A 24,283-nucleotide genomic window follows, 5' to 3' on the forward strand; every position below is an offset into this window, starting at 1 on the left:
GCATGCACTAGGGCTTCCCTGGTGGTGCAGTGGTTGAGAGTCCGCCTGCCGATGCAGGGGACACGGGTTCGTGCCCCGGTCTGGGAAGATCCCACATGCCGCAGAGCGGCTGGGCCCGTGAGCCATGGCCGCTGAGCCTGCGCGTCCGGAGCCTTGTGCTCCGCAACGGGAGAGGCCACAGCAGTGAGAGGCCCACGTACCGCAAAAAACAAACAAACAAACAAACAAAAAATAGCATGCACTAGATAAATGCTTGTAAAAACATGGTGGGAATAAAGAATTGAATGAACAAATTAAATTAATAAAGAAAAAGCCAACCATGTTCCTCCACTATTTTCAAGCATTTCTTTGACATCTTATAAAACTGTGTGTTTTTATTGAATATCCACTGATGTTTTTAAAAATCAAAAAAAAAATCATATTCAAGACCTGAGGAATTAATAGAAGAAAATTAATAGCTGGAGGGAAAAGTGTGGGTTCAGGGAACACAGAGTTTGCAGTCCAGGCAAAACATAAATATATCTTAGCGTATTCTTTCAGGAGTGAGTGCCATAGGATGAGCCCCATTGCTGTGTTATAATCAGAGATACATATTAAGTATAATAAACACAGGAAAAACAATCATTCCCCTTGCAAGTGAAAGATGCTTTTTTTGTAAAGGGCAGTTTAGAATCTCTAAGTAGAGAGCCTTGGTCAACATAATTATGTCAAAATATTTCAAGGTTCATTCAGGTGCTTGCTGGCAGAAGCTTTGACAGCAAGAGAGCTTTGACAGTCATTAAAGAAATAGAGCCACTTGTCTTGTTCCATTCATCTGTACAGGCACTTTGGAAAATGGCATCCTACCAACTGAAACCATGATTGCTCATAAGCCTGCCACGTTCCACATTAATAGCGCTCTTGAAATTGTCAACAGGTGAGAAACAGGATAGCAGGTGTATGAGAAGGCAACAAGAAGGCAACATATATGAATTTCATCCACGCATTATCTGCCTTCTTTCCTTCCTTCCTTCCTCTTTTTTTCCCTTCCTCCTTCTCTCCTTCCCTTTCTTTTGTTTTCTTCGTTTCTCTCTCTAAGCCCTTACTGAGTGTTCAGTAATCTAGTTTGTAATGATAAACAGTGTATTTGTGATACACTCCCTGTGCTCACAGAGATCACATGGTGGTAGAGGAGATTACATTGCAGATAACATGAGTATGAGGGTCATGATGTTGATGATAGTAATAATAACAATCACAATCTTACTTAATCTCTACCAGATATTACGCTAGTAACTCTAGATTTTTACCACCTTCTATCTATATTACTATGGACAAGCTACTTAACATCTGGAAGCCAGTTTCCTCATCTGTAAAATAAGATCATTGTGATAGGACTGATTTCAGATGGTTCTGACACCACTCAGCACAATATCTTGTACATGGCAGGCACTTCATAGTCGTTAATTCTTATTTTCATTGTCATTGGTCTCCCACTTTGCAGATGAGAAAACTGAGCCTTCAAGAACTTAAGCAATGTGCTCATGAAATCAACAGTTGCAATGCATATGTGCTGAAATGGAGAAATGAACCATAAAGATGAGGCTAAAGAAATGACAGATTTATAGCACCAATCACCAGAATAGCAGATATACAACCAGCATTGAATTACCTCCAAATAATTGAATTTAACTATCACACATACACCTAGAGAGAATATTATTAGCTCCATTTTAAAGATGGACGTATCAGGTTTAGAGATACAGAGACCTGACCATCAGAGTTAGTAAGGAGCTGAGCTGCACTGTTTCGAGTTACAAGCCCAAGCTCTTTCTGGCACCGCGCGCAGCCTGCATCCGAAAATGGCAATAGTGTAAATTCACACCTAGCTTTGGCAGCACCTGAGTCTGTTACAGATAGATAGCACTGAAATAATGGATTTTGCACAGTCTTCCTTGTAAACTAGCTTCCAGCCCTACTATAGTGTTCCTAAAGTTGAATTTTTTGCTAAATGTTGCTTTATTACAGCAACACTATGTGTGGATTTAGTCCTTTCTGAAATGTCTTTTCCCCAGAGGCATATCAGCCAACAGTAACAGTAGCTATATTCAGCTGAGAGCACCAGATAACTGATTTATTTTGTCACTGGCACCTTTATGAGCTTCATTTGCTGGAGATGAGCTGCAAAAAAAAATCCTGCCTTTCATTTCTTTCTAAAATCATGGCACTGAAAGGCTAAAGTACCAAAAGTGATCTTGAAGCCAAATTCTGAGTAGAGAAACATAATTATTTTAATGAGTACCATTGCTCAGTGAATCTGCATGGTGTTCAAGGTTTATAAGCAGTGAACTGAGAGCATCTCCAGTTCTCCAAGTGAATACACAGAAGCTGAGAAGCTGCCCTGCCGTCATTTCACTACCACCTGATGTCTGGTCCCCAAATTCCTTTCTCCTGCCTTTGATGCTACTTAAATGGGTATTTCCAATATTGAAACCCCCATGACAGCTTTAAAAAAAAGGATAAAGCTTATAATGGTCTGAAATCCTTGTTACCTCTGGTTTTCTAGCTGAGAATTGTAGCTAAATAAGAGTGAACTTACACATACTATAGGACGTAGAGAGCTCTTTAGTAATGCTTCATTGAATTGAACTTCACAGATATGTTGGTTGCTCTCACTCAGATGCTGAGAAGGGAGATAATGTGGTTCAAAACTTCAGTTCCCCCCTCCCCAGACTGTTGGTGGGAATATAAGTTGGTGCAGCCACTATGGAACACAGTATGGAGGTTCCTTAAAAAACTAAAAATAGAGCTGTCATATGATCCTGCAATCCCACTCCTGGGCACATATTCAGACAAAACTCTAATTCAAAAGGAGGCATGCACCCCTATGTTCATAGCAGCACAATTCACAATAGCCAACACATGGAAACAACCTAAATGTCCATTGACAGAGGAATGGATAAAGAAGATGTGGTATCATAGTATCATCTACTATGAGCCAGGTACTTTTCTAGTGACTGGAAGACAGAACTGAACAAAACAAACCAAGACCCCTACTCCCATGGGCCTTTTAATCAAGTGGAATGACTCAGACAATAAACAAGGAAATTAGGGAAATAAATAGTATGTCAGTGGTAGTAAGTGCTATTGATTAAATCAAAGCAGGGAGAGGGTGCACATATGTGTCTGGGAACACACATTTTTAAATGGGGTGGCCAGAGAGGGATTCATCAGAGAGTAAAAACCTCGAAGAAATGAGGGAGTCATGTAGCTCTTTGGGGACTACTATGTGTTGAACCTTTAAAAAAGCTGTGTTGGTGTCCTCACACCCAGTACCTCAGAATGTTACCTTATTTGGAGACAGGGTCTTTACAGAGTTAAGTTAAAATGAGGTCTTTAGTGTGGGCCCTAATCCAGTATGACTGGTGTCCTTATCAGAAGAGGAAACAGGGATAGATACATAGAGGGAAAACAATGGGAAGAGACACAGGGAGCAGACAGCTATCTTTAAGCCAAGTAGAGAGCCCTGGGAGAGATCCTTCCCTCAATCTTGCTGACACCTTGATTTCAGACTTCCGGCAGCCAAAACTATGCAGCCATTTCCATTCTGAGCCAGCCAGTTTGTGGTACTTTGTTACGGCATCCTTAGCAAACTAATACAGGGGCAAACAGAACAGTAAATGGGAAGGCAATGGGAGGGAGTATTCCTGATGTGCCCAGTGGTGATCAAGGGGGCAGTGACTGGCTGAGGGGAGAGTATTTAGAGCCACTTAATTTGTCCTAGTGCTTCACGGTTAGCAAAGTACTTTCATGTTAGTTTTTCATTTGCATTTTCCCACAGCTCTATGTAATAGATGATATGAGTGTGAGTAAACTACACATATGTGTGAGGATGTGCGCCCCCTGACCCCCAAAGGAGCTGAACCTCAGAGACTTAAATGCCTTCTGCAAAGCCACAGAGCTGGCCATCGACAAAGGCTTCCTTAAGCTGACAATATCTGACTCCAAATCAAGCGTTCCTTCTGTACATCATGTGGGTTGAGTGAATGTCTATTTCTTAAACCATATTTGTCCTGATCAAAGCAACTCTTCCCTTCCCTCATTATCGATTATTAGACAGAATATGGTGTTCATGATACAATCAGGGGAGGATATAGTTTGATCAACACACTGTGCCTGAAATAATATTTTAAGACTGCCCTGGCTATTCTACAACAACTACAATATCATCTTAATTGCATTTGAGACAACCATGAATACAAACAGGATGAACCACCTTTCCTTTTCCCCTGTGGTGTGCACAGGTACAGAGAATAGGTCTTGTAATAAACTGGTTGGGTTATATGTGGAAAAGGACAGCAATGCCATCTTATCTTGGAGTCCAACCACAGGACCTAAACAAATTTCTGTCCAGAGCTTCTGGACAGATTGGTGTTCAGATGTGTGTATAAGAAAAATGAACCACATTTTGGAAACAGAATCAATCAACAATTAATCAACCATGTTTAGGAAACAGAGTAGGGTATTCCCAGTTCTGGGAGAATTGGTAAGCTTATCAACTTCTTCATATGATAGTCACCATTTTGTAACTAGTAGTGTATGAAACTGATGACTTCATGGAAATAGCATCAACGAGTAAATTAAAAACCAGGGATTCAGTGAACTAAATATTGAAAGGAAAAAAGTAGAAATATATGGGGGAGAAGCAGTTAAACGCTGTTGAATCTATTGCATCATATAATTGCAGGCCATAATTTCATTACGTAATACGTAGATGCTAATGATATTGTAGCGAATTATATCAGAGTGTAAACTCTCATTATTGTTGAAATATGTATTATATGAAAATGTTAACTGACAAAATTAAAGACATGCTGTCTATTTTATAATAACAATGGAATGACCATGTTTTAAATCTAATTATCATCTTCTCATGTCTCCCCAAGACACCTAGAACTTTAATTGAATAATAATAATGACATGCCTATAAAGCTAATAAGTTACAGATATCAAGGGACCTGATGTGGAAATTAGGCAGCTAGAGGTCAACAAGCTTATTCACTCTAAATTAGTTAATATGCATTATTAAAGAATATTAATTAGATAATTTAATAATGATACTGAAGCAGACTTTAATGCTTAGCCCAGTGCTTAGCCTTGATCCCATGTCTGCCTCTCCTTTAAAATCAGTCTTTTTCTCTCCTTTGATTTGCAGGCTTATCCAGATTTCACCTCCAATGCATCCCCTTTCAGAATACTTCGTCTCTGCTATGAATGCAGAGACCAACTCCGATGTAACTGAAGTTTATTTATGTTTCCATACTTTACACACAGTCTCATAATGATCTTTCCTAAGAAAAGGAAACAAATGGTCTATGCATTGCAAACACAACCAACAAAACGCTCTTTAATTTCCTGCCAGCCTCCAGACTAATTGACACTCTTACTTGCATAAGTGGAGAAGCAGGAAGTACAGAGAGACAGATGGGTGAATATCAATTGATGTTCATAAACCTGAACAATGCTGTTTGCATTCATCATCCCAGCTTCTCAAACAGCAAGTATTATTTACAGTATATCACAACCCAGCAGTGACACATAGAGTACCATTTGGGCAGAGGCTCACTGTCATTGCCCTTGATTTACCTGCATGGTAAGGACCACCATGGTGTTATTCATATTAAATAGCTTGCAGCTGAGGGAAACTTTAAATGTGGGGTGGAAAAGAAAAAATTTTTAAAAAGACCAAAAAGAGGCCTAACCTGCTCCCAGTTGTGGTTGAAGTTGGGAAAAATCTGCTTCAATTAATACTTATTTACAAAGAGATATCACTCCCACATTGTAGAATGTTGACTTACAGAGTCTGTCGAGTATGTTTAACTCAAAGAAAGCAAGTAGAAAGAAACTCTCATTGCTGTTGTGACTTTTTGAGCAGTCAGTCATCTGCCATATAGGGAGGACTAGAGAGATCTCAATACGCCTCCCTGGCCTGGCTTCCTTCTTCTCCAATCTAGCTTAGCCTTTGAAATCCTATATTCATGTCACACCATGTTAAAACGTTAATAGGTCTGTCTTAGTCAGTTAGTCACGCTAATGTAATAAAAATCCATAGACTGCGTGGTTAAATAACAGAAATTTCTGTTCTGTAGGCTGGGATGTCCAAAATCAAGGGACCAGCTGATTTGCTTTCTGGTGAGGGCCCTCTTCTTAGCTTGCCAGAGGGATGCCTTCTTGCTGTAACCTCATGTGGCTGAGAAAGAGATCATCTCATATTTTTAAGAATAAGGGTACTAATTCCATTCATGAGGCCTCCACCCTCATGACCTAATTATCATCCAAAGCCCCCACCTTCAAATATCATCACATTGGGGATTAAGGCTTTAATACCAGAATTTTAGGGGGTCACAACTATTCATTTCAAAGCAAGTTCTCTCTGAAAATCCAAATGTATTACTTGGTTCTAGAACTTGCATTATAAGATCTATGGTTGAATAGCTAAAATGGGAACTCAGGAGCCAAGAGATACACACACAAGTTATGGGTCCATCACAAACAGAATTTTGAATTTAAGCAGAACATTTCCCCTCCCTCCACTTCCTTTGCTCATCTATAAAATGACTGGCAAGGTTGAATGAAATAATCTCAAAGGTTTCTTCCTGTCCCAACACTCCAAGATTCTATGCACTGTTAAGTTAATTTTAAATCTTTAAGAGAATAGAAAGAGAAGTCACATTTAATTGCCATCTGCTATATGCCAGATATTCTCTTCAAGGAGTTTTAAATGAGTTAATTCATTTAGGTTAGTCCTTGCTTGGGACTCTCTTCCCCTACGTATCACAAGGCTAAGTCGCATTCTGCTTTCCCATCTTTTCTCACATGTCAGTCCGTTGTTCCATACTCCATATTCCTGATCTGCCTCAATCTCATCAATTTCCTATAAGTCTTCTTGCATTATAAATTACCATTTGATTTACTTGTGTATTATTTTTACTGTTTATTATCTCTCTCCATCTGTTAGAAAGTAGGCTTCACAAATTGTAGAACTCCTTTTTTAAAATTGAGGTCTAATTGACATAAAACATTACACTAGTTTCAGACGTACAGACGTACAACATAATGATATATTTGGGACTGAGATATATATATATATATATATATATATATATATATAGGGAACTGATCAAACTCCAGTGCTTAGAAGTGTGCCTGACTCAGAGAAGGAGCCTATGATGGTTAATTTTATGTATCAACATGACTAGACCATAGTACCCATATATTCAGTGAAACATTGAATGTTGTGGAGATACTATTTAGATGAGATTAACATTTACATCAGTAGACTTTGAGTAAAGCAGATCACCTTCCACAATGTAGGTGAGTCTCATCCAATCAGCTGAAGGCCTGAAGAAAAAAAAGATCTCACTGAGAAAGAGAGAATTCTATCAGCAGACTGCCTTCAATTGAGTTGCAACATCAACTCTTCCCTGGGCTTCCAGCCTGCTGGCCTACCCTGCAGATTTTGGACTTGCCAGCCTCTACAACTGCATGAACCATTCCTTAAAATAAATCTCTTTCAAGAGAATGAAAAGGCAAGTCACAAACCAGGAGAAGATATTTTCAAAAGACATGTCTGATAAAGGACAGTTATCTAAAATATACAAAGAACTCTTAACTCAACAATAAGAAAATAAACAACCCAGTTAAAAAATGAGCAAAAGACCTGAACAGACACCTAACCAAAGAATAAGATATATAGATGGCAATTAAGCATATGAAAAGATGCTGTATGTTTATGCTGTATGTTTATGCTGTATGTTTATGCTGTCATGTTTCATCAGTGAAATGCAAACTGAAACAACAATGACATATCACTACACACCTACTAGAATGGCCAAAATCCAGAGCACTGACAACACTAAATGCTGGAGAGAATATGGAGCAGTAGGAACTCCATCCATTGCTGGTGAGAATGCAAAATAGTACAGCCACATTGGAAGACATTTTGGAAGTTTCTTACAAAATGAAATATACTTTTATCCTACGATCCAGCAATTGCATTCCTTGGTAGTTATCCAAAAGTGTTGAAAACTATGTCCACAAAAAAACTTGTACATGGATGTTTACAGCAACTTATTCATAATTCCCAAACTTGGAAGCAACTAAGATGTCCTTCAGTAGGTGAATGGATATGTAAACTGAGGTATATTCAGGCAATAGAATATTATTCAGTGCTAAAAAGAAATGAGCTATCATGTCGTGAAAAGACTTGGAGGAAGCTTAAATGGATACTACTAAGTGAAAGAAGCCAATCTGAAAGTCTACATGATGTATGATTCCAACTCTATGATATTCTGGAAAAGCCAAAATTATGGAGATGGTAAAAAGATCAGTTGTTGCCAGGGGTTGGTGGGTGGAGGGATGAATCGGTGGAGCATAGAGAATTTTCAGGGCATACTACTCTGTATGATACTATAATGGTAGACACATGTCACTATAATTTTGTCCAAACACATAGAATGTACACCACCAAGAGTGAACTCTAATGTAAACTATGAACTTTCGGTGATAATGAGTCAATGTAGGTTCATCAAATGTTATAAATGTATCACTCTGGTGGGGGATGTTGATTAATGAGGAATGTTATGCCTACAGGGGTACAGGGGTGTATGGGAACTCTGTACTTTTTTTTTTTTTTTTGCGGTACGTGGGCCTCTCACTGTCGTGGCCTCTCCCGTTGCGGAGCACCGGCTCCAGATGCGCAGGCTCAGCGGCCATGGCTCACGGGCCCAGCTGCTCCGCGGCATGTGGGATCCTCCTGGACTGGGGCACAAACCCGTGTCCCCTGCATCAGCAGGCGGACTCTCAACCACTGCGCCACCAGGGAAGCCCTCTGTACTTTTTGCTCAATTTTGCTGTGAACTAAAACTCCTCTAAAGAAATAGAGTTTATTAAAAATAATAAATAAATAAATAAAAATAAATATTTTTCTATACAGACTACTGGTTTTGTTTCACTGCAGAATCCTAATAGAAAGCTCAAAATATATTTGTTGAATGGTGAATGTGTCCCCAAGCACTCTTTGAGGAAAATGAAACTGAGAAAAGTTAAGGGACTTGCTTAAGGACATACAGCCACCCAAAAGAGATGGGATTTGATCCTAGTTGCTTCCAAAGCCTAAGCCCTGGCTCTCTCCTGATCATCTCTCTTGATCATCATCCAAAGGCTGATGGAATGAGAGCCCAAGATAAACTTGTTGGAATCTTGAACTGTGGAAAGGATATGCTATTAAGGAGTCCTCCCAGTATAGGGAACTCTTCCAGAGCCTTCTCCATCATCAGGCCCATAAGGGCACCAGATGTCCAGTAGACATGAATGTTTCAGATGCTACTATATATGAGTCCAACTTCACAGACAGCTCCATAGCTTCCCTCGTCAGAAAGAGTAACGTATCATAGAACATCCACCTTAGTAAAAGATGGCCATTTCCTTGTTTTAAACCAATAATCTTAAACAATGTGTTTTCTTATTATGAAAATGGGTCCAAATTTATACCGATTTTAATGTGAAAACAACAGTTTATGTAATATGTGTCCTTTATCATTCTAAAATATGTTACTCTTTTTTCACATCTCTAAGACTATATGCTTCATATAAGTCCTGATGTACCAGCCAACAAATCCTGAGAGTAATGATCACTTTAGTCTTGATAAATAAAAACAAAAAGAAATAAAATATGTCAGATTTTGATCATGAAGATTTTAATGCCTATATCTGCACATGAAAATGCTTAGAAGCAGTGAAAATATATGTATCAACAATTTTTTGGAGGAATACATTTAAAAGTCTTTATATTCAAATGCTATTGTACATAACCTCACACCCAGGAGAACTTTTAATCTCTCTCTAGATTCTTGAAATGACATGATTTTCAGTTAAAAACGACTCTGACAGTATCTTTTTCTCTGTCATCACTATCATAGAAACTATATTGTTTATAAAACTGTTAGCAATCGTGATACTGTCTATACTGCCAGAGGGGATTGTGCCACACCACTAAAAATAGATCTAGTCATTTATAAATAACATCTTACAGAATAGGGAGGACCTAAAAACTTGAAATGTAAAGGAACAACACATTTCAGGAACCTTTCAACTAACCCTTAAATGTTTGGAGCTTTTTTTTTTTTTTTCTGAGAGTTGAATTATATTAAATTTTATTTTCAAATAATGTCAATATAAATAAGGATACAATGATAATAATTATACCTGTCAAACATCTCTCCCCTTGATCCTGTGATCCATACTAACAAATAATTTTTCTAAGTGTTTTAATTTTTGATTATTTTCTATAATATCTTGATTTAAAGTAATACCAGAAAAGAGTTATTGACTAAATGCTATCTACTATGAATATTTATTTAGATTTGATTTTTTAATTAAATACTTTCCTACATTGTTTTACATCATCAAATATTCTTCCCAGTATGAACTCTCTGGCATTTTCTAATGTGTATGTTTAGGACAAATGTCATTCATCACTTATTACATTTGTAGGGTCTCTCTCCACCATGCGCTTTCTGATATTGAGTGAGGTGACAGCTCACTTAAAGGCTTTGTCACATTATCTGTATTTGTAAGGCTTCTCTGCAGTATGAATTATCTTATGTCGAATAAGGTTTGAGTGGTAATCAAAAGCTTTGCCGCATTCTTTCCATTTGAAAGGTTTCTCTCCAGTGGGAGATCTCTGATGCTGAGTAAAATATGAATGCCTGTTAAAGGCTTTGCCTCATTCTGAACATTTATATAGGTTCTTCTCAGTATGAATTATGACAGGTAAGATTCGAGTGGCAGTTAAAGGCTTTGCCACATTCTTTACATTTATAAGGTTTCTCTCCAGTATGAATTCGCTGAGCAAGATATGAACGCCTGTTAAAGGCTTTGCCACATTCCGTACTTTGTAAGCCTTCTCTGCAGTATGAATTCTCTGATGTCGAGTAAGGCTTGAGTGTCGGTTAAAGGCTTTGCCACATTCTTCACATCTGTAATGTTTCCCTCCAGTATGGATTTCCCTATGTCTATTTAGATTTAATAATTGATTAAAGACTTTCCCACATGTATTACACTTGTAACGTTCCTCCCTAGCATGAATACTCGGATGTTGAGTAACTCTTGAAGACTGGTTAAAAACTTTACCACGTTCACTAAATTTGTAATTATTTTCTCCAATATGGAAGGTCTTATGTGTAATAAGATTTGAGCTTTGATAAAAGACATTTCTACATTCATTCGCTTTATAACGGTTCTCTGAAAATTGAGCTCTCTGAGGTTTCATGAGACTTGAGTCTTGGTCAAAGTTAGTCCCAGATTCAATGTATGGATAGATTCTTGCTCCATTATAAATACTGTTGTAATTATTGAAGATAGAGCTCTCACTTAAGGCCTCACTCGTTTGATTACATGTGTAAGGTTGCTCCAAATTATCTATACTGTAATACCCACTGAATGATGATGGTTGGATAAAGACTCCCCCATTATTATCAACATTACAGATATTGGAAGAGGGAGAAAATATTTGTTGGTTGAAAAATAATGAGCCCTTGCTAAGGGATCTCTCAAACTGGTCATAATGAGATTATTTTCCTTCGTTTTCAAATCTCTGGCTTTCAGACATGGTTGAATGACTGTTTAATTCAAACCTATATTCATAATGGTTTGAACGATTATTTGTAGCATGTTTCATGTGGTTGTACTGTTTGCTACAATACAGTCTGCTCCAACGGGCATATGCAAATTTCACTTTTAAATCTGCTATTCAATCAATAATGAGATACTATAATTCTCTGGTGATAATTTTTTTTTTTTTTTTAAGTATAATGTGCAGTGAAATAGGAATCTACTACCCTGCTAGGGAGAGCATAATTTGATGCAACCTTACTGGAAACAATTTGGTATTAGGTATCCAGTCCTAAAGTGAGTTCATACCATTTGAACTAATAAGTCTAATTCTAGAAGTATATACCATTTTTCAAAACATTAAAGGTATGGACAAAATATTTATTATCTCAGCCAACTAAAAGAAATTGCTGGGCCCTCTCTAGGCATCCTTTCAACAGGGCTGAAGAAAAGCTGCCTCTCTGGGGTGCCTATGAGGCAGCCTCCCCCGGCTAAAATTTTGCATTTATTATCTAGTGGTGTGCAGGAGCCAGCTCTAACCTGCTCAGGAAAGATGATGCTTATATTTTCAAAAATTCTGTGAGCCAGCTGTTTAAATAAAGTCTTTAATAGAAATAAAATTACATAAATGTCCAATTTAATAATCTATATTAAAATACTTAAAACTCATTGCTTGCTAATTATTTTACCACATTTTACTAATCTCTATACTCTTGAGGTTCTTCTTTATACCTGTTATGCCTGCGTGGTGGAAGTACTATATAATGGTTCAGTGCTGTACCTCTCTTCCCAACTCCATGTTCAGTGATATCACATTGGTAGCTTGAAATTGGCCACGATGGGAGTACTTACTAGAAATCAGCAAACACTACAGATCAGGGTTTTATTTCTTGTTTGGTTGATTTTCTAAACAAGTGTTTCTCAACTTTTTGTTTTGTTATTGTTACCCCCGAGTAGTCCTTCTGGATATTTTTGGCCTAATTGTCCCCTCTCCATGAAATATTTAAAACGCAGATATATTACTGTTTGTATACTGTATGTATACCTATGCTTTATATATGAAAAAGTAACATTTTTTGCTCCATCCAAAGAGTCACTTTTTGCCCCCAAGGCGCTATATTATCCTCTTTGAGAATGCATAGTTTAAACTTAAAAAGTGATGGAAAAAATGTTAATAATGCAGATTAAATGTATGTTTCATACCTATAGACATTACATTGCAGGTAGCAGAGCAAACTGAGAAATATTCTTCCAGTATTTGAACACTATTATCCAGTTGAACAAAGAGGTTGCTAACTTAATTTACAAACTAGTGAAGTTTCAATATGTCTTTGCTGTTTCACTTTTGACTTACATGTTAATGTAAATGAAAATATCAATCAATATTCATATTGGAAACATATTCATTTGTCACTTGCAACCGTAGGTTGGCTATAGATGCAAGACTTCTGTAAAAATCAACAAATGCATTCTGTGAGAATAAATCAGCTGTATGGAATATAAAGAATATTTTATGTTTTATTATCATTTTTATTTTATGTTTTATTATCATTTTTAAATTGTGCGTTATATATCCTTTATATCAGTAAGGTTTGTGAATATACATATATGTACATATATATGTATGTATGTACACATATGCATATATTCTGTTCAAAGAGCTGGCTGTTAAACATTTACCAGCACACCGCTGTATATAATCTACATTTAAAATCAAAGTAGCATAAATATCTGCACCAAATTGGTGAAACTCCTTCCAGACATTTTCAGAAACAAAAATCTACAAACATGGTTGCAAAGGTTAACCCTGGGAGAGAGATGAGGAGAAACATTTTAACATCTCTTTTAGTCTTCTTCAAATTTTCTGAAAGAAATATTTCAGAAATTTTTTTTATACAAAAATTTTCCATTTTCTATCCCCTCCCCAATCCCACACAAATGTCTAATGAATTTTACAACAGTGTAAATGTGTGACCTATGGACCCCTATGGAGAATGGAAGAGCCAATCTGGGGAGAGAATGTAAAATAGTGGAAAAGAAGAGGGATAAAGAGGGTCTAATTAAAATGAGGGGAAAAAGAGAATAGAATAGGTAACTGAAGGCATCCCAAGGTTGTTTTAGGAGTAGGGATTGTACAGTTCCAGAGGACAGGATCAGCACACAGCACAACCACCAAAAGGATCAAAGTTGCAAATAAAAATAAACAGGAAATAAAACAAGCAAAAAAAAAAAAAAAAAACAGCAGTAGAAGAACATACTCCACCTTTGTCCATCCCCAATCCATTAATTATTCACATTCAAATCTGGGAAAGTAGCTATCTCCTGTGAGGTGAGAGGTGAGTTGCCAGCTCGCCAGTGAGTAACACTGCCGCTGTACCGCTTTGTTAATCAGATTCTACGTCAGCAGTGCTGGAAAAATGTATATTTGGGGTAAAGTCACTCTGAAATGTTCTTATTGATATTTGGGGGGAATACGTATCCCAATTCAAGCATGATATTCTTGCAGTTCCTTTTCTGGACCCAAAGAATAGCATCAGGAGGAATATCTATTCTTCCAATTAATGTGACAGTATGCTTTATGGACCAGTCTTACCAGCACTCAGATGCAGACATTTCTGAGGAAGAATCAAGGAGCTTTTAGCAGATCTCCTTATAACTTTAAAGTAGCAATGGGGCATCATCCTTTTCTATTGAAAATTGTGGAGAACAATGGGTAATATTTCTTTGGGTTCTGACAATTAAGGGTAAACCCTCAGGAAAACAATACAATAATCAGGAATAGAATTTTAAAAATCTAGCTCTTAAGATGCATTCATTTAAAATGTTCTTGGGGGAGTGTGAGGTACAAACTGTTGGGTATAAGATAGGCTCAAGGATGTATTGTACAACAGTTTGCAATGACTGTAAATGGAAAGTAACCTTTAAAAATTATATAAAAATTAAAAACTAAACAACAAAATAAGAGCCAAAAAACCCAAAATAAATTTTTTTTACAATTGTATAAGAATCAAGAAGTATAAAATTCTCACTTTGACCCAATCAAAAAATGAGGTTAATAAATTCTTCTTTCTCTCTCTAGCCCTCTCCACTCCATTTCCCAGCTAAAATTTTCATCTGTATCCCTGACTTATCATCTAGTTCTAATACTTCTTAAAAAAACAACAACAAAACCAAGAATTAACAGTTAAAAGAGGCAAGTTCCAAGGTTGACATATTTTAGTCATAGCAAGAAATAATATTCTTTCACATAAGTAATATGCCATGTCTTTCTGACACATATATCCTATAGGGGTCTCTAATCGGGACATTTAATTTATAGAAAACAGATGGCTGTAGCTTTCCTACCAGCTTCTGTTTGTTATGATCAATCTGAAGCCAGAGATATTTCCCTTAGCGAGCCTAAAAAACTAGAGAGGATGTAGAAAGAGAAAGACTTAGCTATAGGAATAAATCCTGAGACTTTATTATTCGCTGGTCTAAAAAGTCTGGTCTGTAGCCTCAGAAAGATTATCAGTTGTTTGCCCCAAATGACATAAATCAAGTGTGAAAGTGGGTTTTGTACATGTCTCAATAGACTCCACAGCCCAACTGATCCTCCCATCTCTGTGCCGGCTGCTGATGGTAAATCATCAGCTCTCCATGTAGCTAGGCTTTGTGGATGAACTACCAGGCAGCTCTGGCTCTCTCTGGGGCTGTAACATTCTGCCATAAGGAGTTGGCAGTGTGACCACAGTCAAAGAAAAATCAGGACAAAATGATTCACACAAAGGAGATAATATACACCTCCACAGTTCAAGTTGATGGCTAATTACAAGAGGTAAAAGATAAAAAATCAAAAATGTTATAATAACCCTAACAGTTGCAAGCATGTTTCACTTTCGTGAAACACTTCCATATAATAAGATGATGAATAAAGCTTCAGAGTCAAACAGATCAGGGTTAGAGCGCCTTTCTGCCACATCTTATTAGCCGTACGTATAATTTGAGGCATCACAAGTTACTAATTTCCCTGAGTCTCAGTTTTCTCATCCATAAAATGAAACAAAACAAAATAAAAATTTAAAAAAAAACAAGAAGAACCATGTGCTAATCTGACAGTTAACTGATGTGATTAATGTTACACCATTAGCACATATTAAGATTGAAATAAAATCTTGGCTAGTTTTAGTTCCAGCTCCATAACAAAAATTGTGCACTATTCTTATGTCATTTTTTTTACAGGAGAACCAACTGCAAGAGTAAGAGTTAGACTGAGGTTCAAGCAAAAGAACAATGCAGGAAAGTACAGTGGAAAGAACACAGGCTTTAGGAGCAGGTCTGATTATCAACCCAGGCTCCACCACTTACTCAATTGTGAGCAGGTCAATTTGTCTCTTCGAATTCCTCTTGTGCAAACTGCCAATAAGGACAACAACCGTGAAAGGTTATTAAGAAGAGTTTGCACCATGTGTGCAAAGCACACAAACATAATATCTGGCACACAGGATTATTATGTGCAAAAAGTGTTATCGAACTGGAAAATTTATCTTTGAGGTTGAAAAACAAGGCAGTTCCTAACAGTAATAATAATTATACCAGCTTACATTATTATTACACTTCATCATTTCAAGAATCATCTATCTCAAGCACTTTTTGAACTAGGCAGGACAGGAATTATACCCATTCTCAAGATGAGGAAAATGAAGCACTCTAACATTTTTGTAAAGCTGTGCTTGTGTGTGTGTGTGTGTGTGTGTGTGTGTGTGTGTGTGTGAGAGAGAGAGAGAGAGAGAGAGAGAGAGAGAGAGAGAGTCGCATGCATTAATGGATAATTATATTTTAATGAAGTTGGAAAATCTCCAACAGTGACTGATGTTATTTAAAATGAAGAATGCTGAGAAGTGAAAAATGTTTTGAATCTATGAGCCTTCAGTGTCTCTGCTTTTCCACTTCCACATATTTATGATTGAATCACTATTGCTTGATGAGCCATTTCATCCTAAGTGGCACTACTGAAGAGATTAATGAGTCAGGAGACCTGGTGAGTTAAATTAACGTTTTAAAAGTTAAAATTTATCCAGATTAATAATAATTAATCCCACAAAATATGCCAGGGCAACACCACCAAGATTAATCCTATTCCACCATAAAAATAATTCACTTTGTATACTTGAATTAGTCATGAAAAGGTCTGTCTCTGAACACCAACTACAGTAATTGTTTAGAACTGCAATTATTGCTCAGAAATACAAGTTTAAAGATTCAAACATAATGGAATGCTAGATAAAAAGCACACAACTTATCAGGAGTCAGAATGAAAATGTATGTACTGAATGAATAAAAACTCATGTTTGAGGCAATAACAAATTCTTAAAACATTCAAGCCTTTTAATTTACTGTTTTGGAGACTAGGTAATTGGGCAAATCCTATTTAAACTTTGTCCAATCATTGCAGGAGTAAGAATTTCAATGTGTACAGTAATTCTGGAAAGCATATTTCCTTCATTTAGACTTGGTCTTGCTTTATGACTATATCAGCATCATTGACCACATGCTGCTCTTAAAATATCCAAACCCAGTACTTTCAAGGTCTTTTTATTTCGAGGTGGAAAAGAATAAGCTCATTAAGAAAAACTTCTACTATCTCCCTAAGCATCTCTCTTTCTCAATTCTCTCACTTTAATTAATTTTGTCATCACTATACCACCTCTGCCCCCAAATGTGTACTGTCTCCCCTTAGTTTTATAATCTTGACCAGTCATGTCCATTAAGGTAGACAGACATGGATTTTGAAATGTATTAAGGAGGGGGCAAAAAGAAATAAATATATAAAAATTAGCAAAACATCTTGCGCTTATGCTTGGATTACCGACTTCAGAGTTTATGTCCGCCTCAACAGAGGAATTTTCTCTTGGACATATTTACACCTTCTTATAGCAAAAACAAAACATGAGTCAGAACCCCACTTGCATCCATTTTATGGTTTTGTTTCCAAATCCCATAGCCTATCCCATAAGTTATATTTGGGGAATACTCTAGGTGACTAGTTCTGGGAATATTCTGGTCTTCTAGTTGTCAATTGCGGTTTACCGACAGGAGACAATCCTAGCCTCAGAGCAATTTTATACTAAATGATGCTGTAAAGCAGACGAATGCAAAGAGCAAATAGCAGATCCCAAGACAAGATCTACCTGTATGGCATAAGACATTGTTACTCTCATAACACCACAGCCAAGGAAAGAGTTCCAAAATCAATCGAATACTCATTGCTTTCTTAGAGAGGCATCATGCCAAGAATTAATTCGAGTAATTCATTAACCTAACTAGCCAGCAATATGTGTGGGTGTGAGTGTGGGTATGTATGTGTGTCCAGAACAAAACTTTAACTTTCTTTCCCCAATTATTCTCATTTCATTTATATAATAGCTGGAGTAGAAATGCAGTAAGAAAACTTACTAATAGAAACTTAGATTTTATGTGAAAAGAATAAGGGAGAGAATAGGTAGAGGGGTTATTCTGAGAAAAGGGAAGGAGCTCTGGAGTCAGAAGACCCCTGTTGGAGCTCTGTTTCCACCATTTATTATGTGCGTGTTTATATATGACACCATTTATTTTGAAAGTTCAAAGGTGATAGTTGTAGTCTGAATCAATGCCCATCAACCAGATGCTCTCTTTTAGAAGTGGTGAAGGAGTGAGGATTTTGAAGTCACAGATAATCTGCGTTTAGAAACTATACATCCGTGCACAACTCACTTAACCTTCTGAGCCTCAGTTACTTCACCTACTAAGCAGGAAAATGCAACACATCACTTCAGAGTGTTACTAAGGATGAGATGAGATTAAGTACATACAATTATTTTCAAGGAATGAAAGATCAATAAATATCCACTGCTCTTCCTTTTTCATTTCTCAGTGTAACACATTAGTATATTTAGATGATCTTGTCTTCATTAAGAACTGTTATCACAAAAAATGATATGAATTAAATTGGAAAAATGACGAAAAGTGTCTGTGTTTCTTTTGTATTTCCCAGATGGCTGAACACAATGCTAAACACATACCAGATGCATTTAGGGGAAAGTGTACCTGTCTGGGGGACAAAAATCTGACTTTGTATTCAAGTCCTGCTACTACTGGCCTCAATCACCTTTAACAAATTACTTACCCTCTCTGCACATGTGTGGAGTGAGGGGGTTAGCATGCAAGATCTCTAAGGCTTCTTTCAGCTATATTCTCTCATTATCTCATATCTATTTGCTCACTGATAGATTATCTTCATTCTTTGTTCTAAGGATTGATACTGTTGTTGCTTTTCAGTGTACTGATGATAGACCACTAAAGAAGAAAGTTATATAAACATACCAACACATGTTGATTACAAAAGCATCCACACACAAACAGTGTAAATATTGAACAAAACTGAGTAGGAGTTGTTTGGTGGCCATTAGTGGCGATTTTATTCATGTAATCTACAATGGAGCTGAAACTGACAAATAGTTGTAATCTGTTACTCCATAATAGAACACATGAAACAATTCTTTACAAGCCTGAGAAAGCAGACATATCTACAGCAGACATAGTTCTTAGATGTTGTCATAAAATTATATAATACGCTGAGAGGAAATATATACACAGGCCACTCAGAGAAGGTCTATAATTGATTTATATGTCTTCTGCCAGTATTAGAGATATAGTGATTTCCAAACAGTAAAATTTTTATCTAAAATGATAATAATATCAAATTTCAATAATAAAATCTCCAAGCAAAAGTGTACATGTTCCATAACAAATGGTAAAACTCCTAATTGGTAGGTTTATCTAATTATCAACTTGAAGCAAGTAGATTTCCAAAATGTTGACAAAATAAAATTCAATAATAATTATTTTTAGATTTGATTTTTTGAAGGACACTAATATCCCCAATTTAAAATGCAAGATCAATTAAAATAGACTGGAGACAAGAGGAATTTGATGCAAAGTTGGTGAGGTAAATGACATTTTTCTAGACCTACTCTATGTGAATCATCATGCTGTGTAATTTTACATACTTCATATTAAATCGTTACAAACTATGAAGAAGGTAATACTGTCTTTGTAGTGTATATGAGGAAACAGACCCCCAGAAATATCAAGTGACTTGTGCTGATCACAGATCCAGTGAAAGTGAGCTGGCATAGAAACTCATACTTACCTTGCTCTAGACCAGGGTTGGTGCAGAAACTCATACTTATCTTGCTCTAGACCAGGGTTGGTGCAGAAACTCATGCTTATCTTGCTCTAGACCAGGGTTGGTGCAGAAACTCATGCTTATCTTGCTCTAGACCAGGGTTGGTGCAGAAACTCATGCTTATCTTGCTCTAGACCAGGGTTGGTGCAGAAACTCATGCTTATCTTGCTCTAGACCACAGTTGGTGCTTCTTTTTTGTATTACATCTAACTACCTAGAAGTGCACCATTCAGACCTCGACACGAGAAAACTGCCTCCAGGTGTGGCACCTTCAGATCAGCTGCAGGGTTCACATTGACCTTGTCCTCCCAGGGCTGCTCCAAGCCAATGACTGAGTGAAGTGAGGCTATCAAAGGCAAACCCAACTTGCACCTTCTGAAATGGGCCATCTTTGCTCCAGGCCTCCCCATCTGTCTGGCTGAGACTTTCTTAGTGTGACATTCCATCTGAGGCTTGGTTCTTCATACTCCCTTCCCTTGCTCTTTTCTTGAATGTCAGACTCACCTTGTGGTCTTGAAGGCTCTTTCCACCCACTGTTTCTTCTCCCCTTTATCATTCATAGGCATTTCTACCAATAAATATCTTGCATATCAAATTGCCTTTTGTTCTCAGCTTTTTAGAGGACCCAAACTGACACTTCTGGTACAGAGAGTGGTCTGAGAAAGCAGGTAGTATAATGAGATTTTCAGACCCTATCACTCCCAACCCATCTGGCAGGAAGGGCTTCATATATTGTGGAATATGGGTCAAGGAGAGTCCCTCGCCCAAGTCTTGGACCCACTGCTGAAGATTGCAGTGGTGGTAACCTGCAAAACAGCCTGGCAGAGGGAGATGCTCTTGCCTGTGAGATTACTCAGGCACTGGAAAAGTGTGGCAGTAACAATACCTAAAAGGATGGCAGAGTGGGCTGATTACTATTAAATTGTATTGACATCGGATAGAGGAAGAATGAAAAACTGAGGGTGGTTAAGAAATAGTTAAAGGGCTAAATGTGAGGGTGAGAGGGCCTCTTTGGTAGCAGAGAAAGAGGTCCTTATTTCTCGCAGTGGAATGGCAGGCACAGCTGAGAGCAAATACAAGAGTTCATAGTTGGAAGCACAGAGCTCCCAAGACAAATACATGCTCAGACCCAGTAGATCCGTTATGCTGATTTGGGAAACTGAAATATGGAACAAGGACATCTGGAGAGGAATCTCTTAAGAAATTTGGCTTTGCAGAGTCCCTTGAACCATCTGAGTTTGAAGACATGGCCCACCCCCTCAATTAGGATGTACGCTTAATACTTCCCCTGTTCAGAAAGATGTTTCAGAGCCCTCTTCTTCTTAAGGCAATAAGTCCTGCTCTCAGGAATTGCTGCTGCTGCATCTCCCATTTGCCAGGCCAATAACTAGGGTTACATTTCAATGTAAATTGGCTGGGGATTTGCTGGGCCTGATGACCAAGGAAAGAGATTGCACTCTAAAGAGGCTCTAGGAATTAGCTAATATACACCAGCAAGAGCCAGAGGAGAATCCCTGGCATTGGATTTTGAGGGTGATTTGTCAAATGAGGCCAGAAGGTAAGACTGAATTTGTAGACTTGTCCTTAGGACATAGGATTTAATGCTCTGGTAAGGACCATGGGTAATGAACAAATTCACTGGTAAGGTGGTCCTTAGAAGCCTGGAAAGAAGAAAACCAAACAAAAACAAATGGCCAATGCTCAGTGAAGTGTGTCTGTAAGACAGAAAAGGAATAAATGAATAAGCCTGTTCTTGTAGGCATGCTGGAATGGGTATATTAAGTGAGTCTATAATACCCACCAGAGGATTCTCTTCTCCTATGGGAAGGCCTAAAGGACACATAATTCAGCCTGGCCATTATGAATGCACTGGTGAGAGGGACACACAAATCATTAAGAAGTTCAGTGTTGGCTCTCCTCCACAGGTCAAGGTTCATGGTAGAAGAGGTGGACAGAGGGCTGGGTCTGTTAATAGCCAAGGGCGCAATGGGGGTTGCACCTAATGCCAAGTACATCAATCCAAATTATATGCTCTTAGATCTGGGAAATAACAACAGAATGATTCCGTGGCCCCATTTACTATCACTCCTGATGACCTACTGGGGACCTTTGTGCTTTGTCCTTCCCAGCCTCTCAGTGTTGGGCTCTTTTGGGTTAGAGTTATGGCCCCTAAAGGGGGAATGTTCTTTCCATGGGCCGAAGCAAGTGCCCATTAAACTACGAGCTTCTGTGAAGGCACTTGGATTTATTCTGTAGACAAGAAGACAAGTCACCACTTTGACTGGCAGGGGTAATTGGTCCTGGCTGGCAAGAGGAAGTAGGGCTGCTGACCTACAGTGCAGGCATGGAGGAGGAATATGTGTGGAACCCAAGTGGACCACTGGGTGCCTCTGGTTCTTGCCCAACGTTAATGATGAATGGACCCATGCAACAAATAAAGCCTGAAACACGCGTACGTTCTAGGAGCTTAGAACACTCAGGGATAACACCATCAGGTAAGCCACCAAGACCTGCTGAAGTGATAGCTGAGAATGAAGAAGGTTTCGAATGGACAGTGTAGGTGGGAAATAATAAATCATGGTTTCCCTGAGACTGTAACTGCAGTGAACTGTAGTTGATTCCACTCTCTCCCTTCCTTAAAGTTTCTTTTCAGTAGGAGAAGCCCACAGCAACCACAGAAGAGTTGCTCCGCTAAAGTGGATGGAGAAGTGAGCAGACTATGGCTGCCTTGGGAGTGTGCCTTTCATGAAAAAACTGCTGTGAGTAATCAGCAGTGAGTTGACAGCCTCCAAGGCCACAGTTTCCAGATCCACAGCGGATGTCAAGAGAAAGGTCACACTCTTCAAGGCTGCTCTCACTCAGTGACTGAGCCTGAAGAGGGCACTGGAGCTGGGTCAGTCCTGCCCAGCATGATTCTCATTAGTGGGAAGTATTTCTTTGGGGGTTACCCAGTGGCCTGGCTGAGATGTTCTCACAGGGCCATGGCAGTTGGGGCTCTTCCTACTCAAACCCCCTTCTTCTGCTCACTCCTTCCACAGATGCCAGATCCAATTTGTGGTATGAAGGTTCTCCTGCATCTTTCTGCCCCCTCTCCCCATTCTCCTTCAGAGGTGTTTCACTCTGATAAATTCCTTATAAATCTGATTCTTTCTGACCTCCAATTCTTGGATTTCCCAAACAGATAAAAACTGCCTTAAGGAGCAAAACATTTCTCAAGTCCCGTAAAAATCTGGTTTGTATAAAATGTTCTTGATTTTCAGTTAAACTTTTTGACCACAGAGGAAAGAGTAAAGACAATCTCTATATATTGGAGTCTAGTTATTCAGAAAACCCTTAATATTTTAGACATACCCAATGAAACTTCAAATATATCCTCAAATTCAGATCATAGAAACTTTTATAGAGTTTAGATTTATTCTACTAAAATTCATATTTCCATTAAAATTATCTGCTTCTTCTGTATATATTTCTCTTCATAAATTAGCTGTCTTTTCATCTTTCCCTAAGGTTTTTTCCTTTCAATTCTGACATATATTTCCCTCCAATTTTTTGTTTTTGTTTTTGTTGTTGTTGTTTTTGCCACTTCACTGGAAAAGCTGGGGAAGTGAAATTAAGCAGAACAAAGCCACATTTGAGGTCTGCATGCTGGATAGTCAACTGGATTTGCTCATTATTTAATTATTTTGCACATCACCCTTATAGATCACTTAATTCATATTAGCTCTTCATCAAAACTGCAAGGACTTTTTAGGGTTGCTCTGAAAGAATCAAAACTTTTCAGTGTTCATACCTTAAATACTAAGTTTCTGCTGTATGTATCAGATTAAAACAGAAAGCAAATAAAATCTCTATAATGATGAGGTAGATGATGTCACATAATCTTTACATTTGGATAACAACAGAGGGTGATGCAAACTATAACAAATTATAGACTCATTACTAGAACTTAGATAGATTTAGGACTACAAAAGATTCTTTAACCTTCAACAAGTCCTATATTCAAATATGTTGATTATGGAGGTACGTTCTTTGTGCAATCATGGGACTTTCCAAGGAAAGTATGGGTCTACTTCTGGGTGTATCTTGTTTTCTTTCTTTTATTGTTAATGAACTCAAACAGCAGCATCAATTTGTTTTTTCCTAAGGAAGGTACAGGATAAGCTAGCATTATTGCTGAAAGCATTTTTATTATTTTTTTTTAGTTTATTTTACTGAAGTATGGTTGACTTACAATATTGTGTTATTTTGGGCTCTACAGCAAAGTGATTCCACTACACACACACACACACACACACACACACACACACACACATATATATACATATATGTATATATATATATATTCCTTTTTTTTATATATATATATATATATATATTCTTCTTCATATTCTTTTTCATTGTGGCTTATCACAGGATATTGAATAT

The sequence above is a fragment of the Delphinus delphis genome, chromosome 8, assembly GCF_949987515.2.
Source record: "Delphinus delphis chromosome 8, mDelDel1.2, whole genome shotgun sequence".
Taxonomy (NCBI): domain Eukaryota; kingdom Metazoa; phylum Chordata; class Mammalia; order Artiodactyla; family Delphinidae; genus Delphinus; species Delphinus delphis.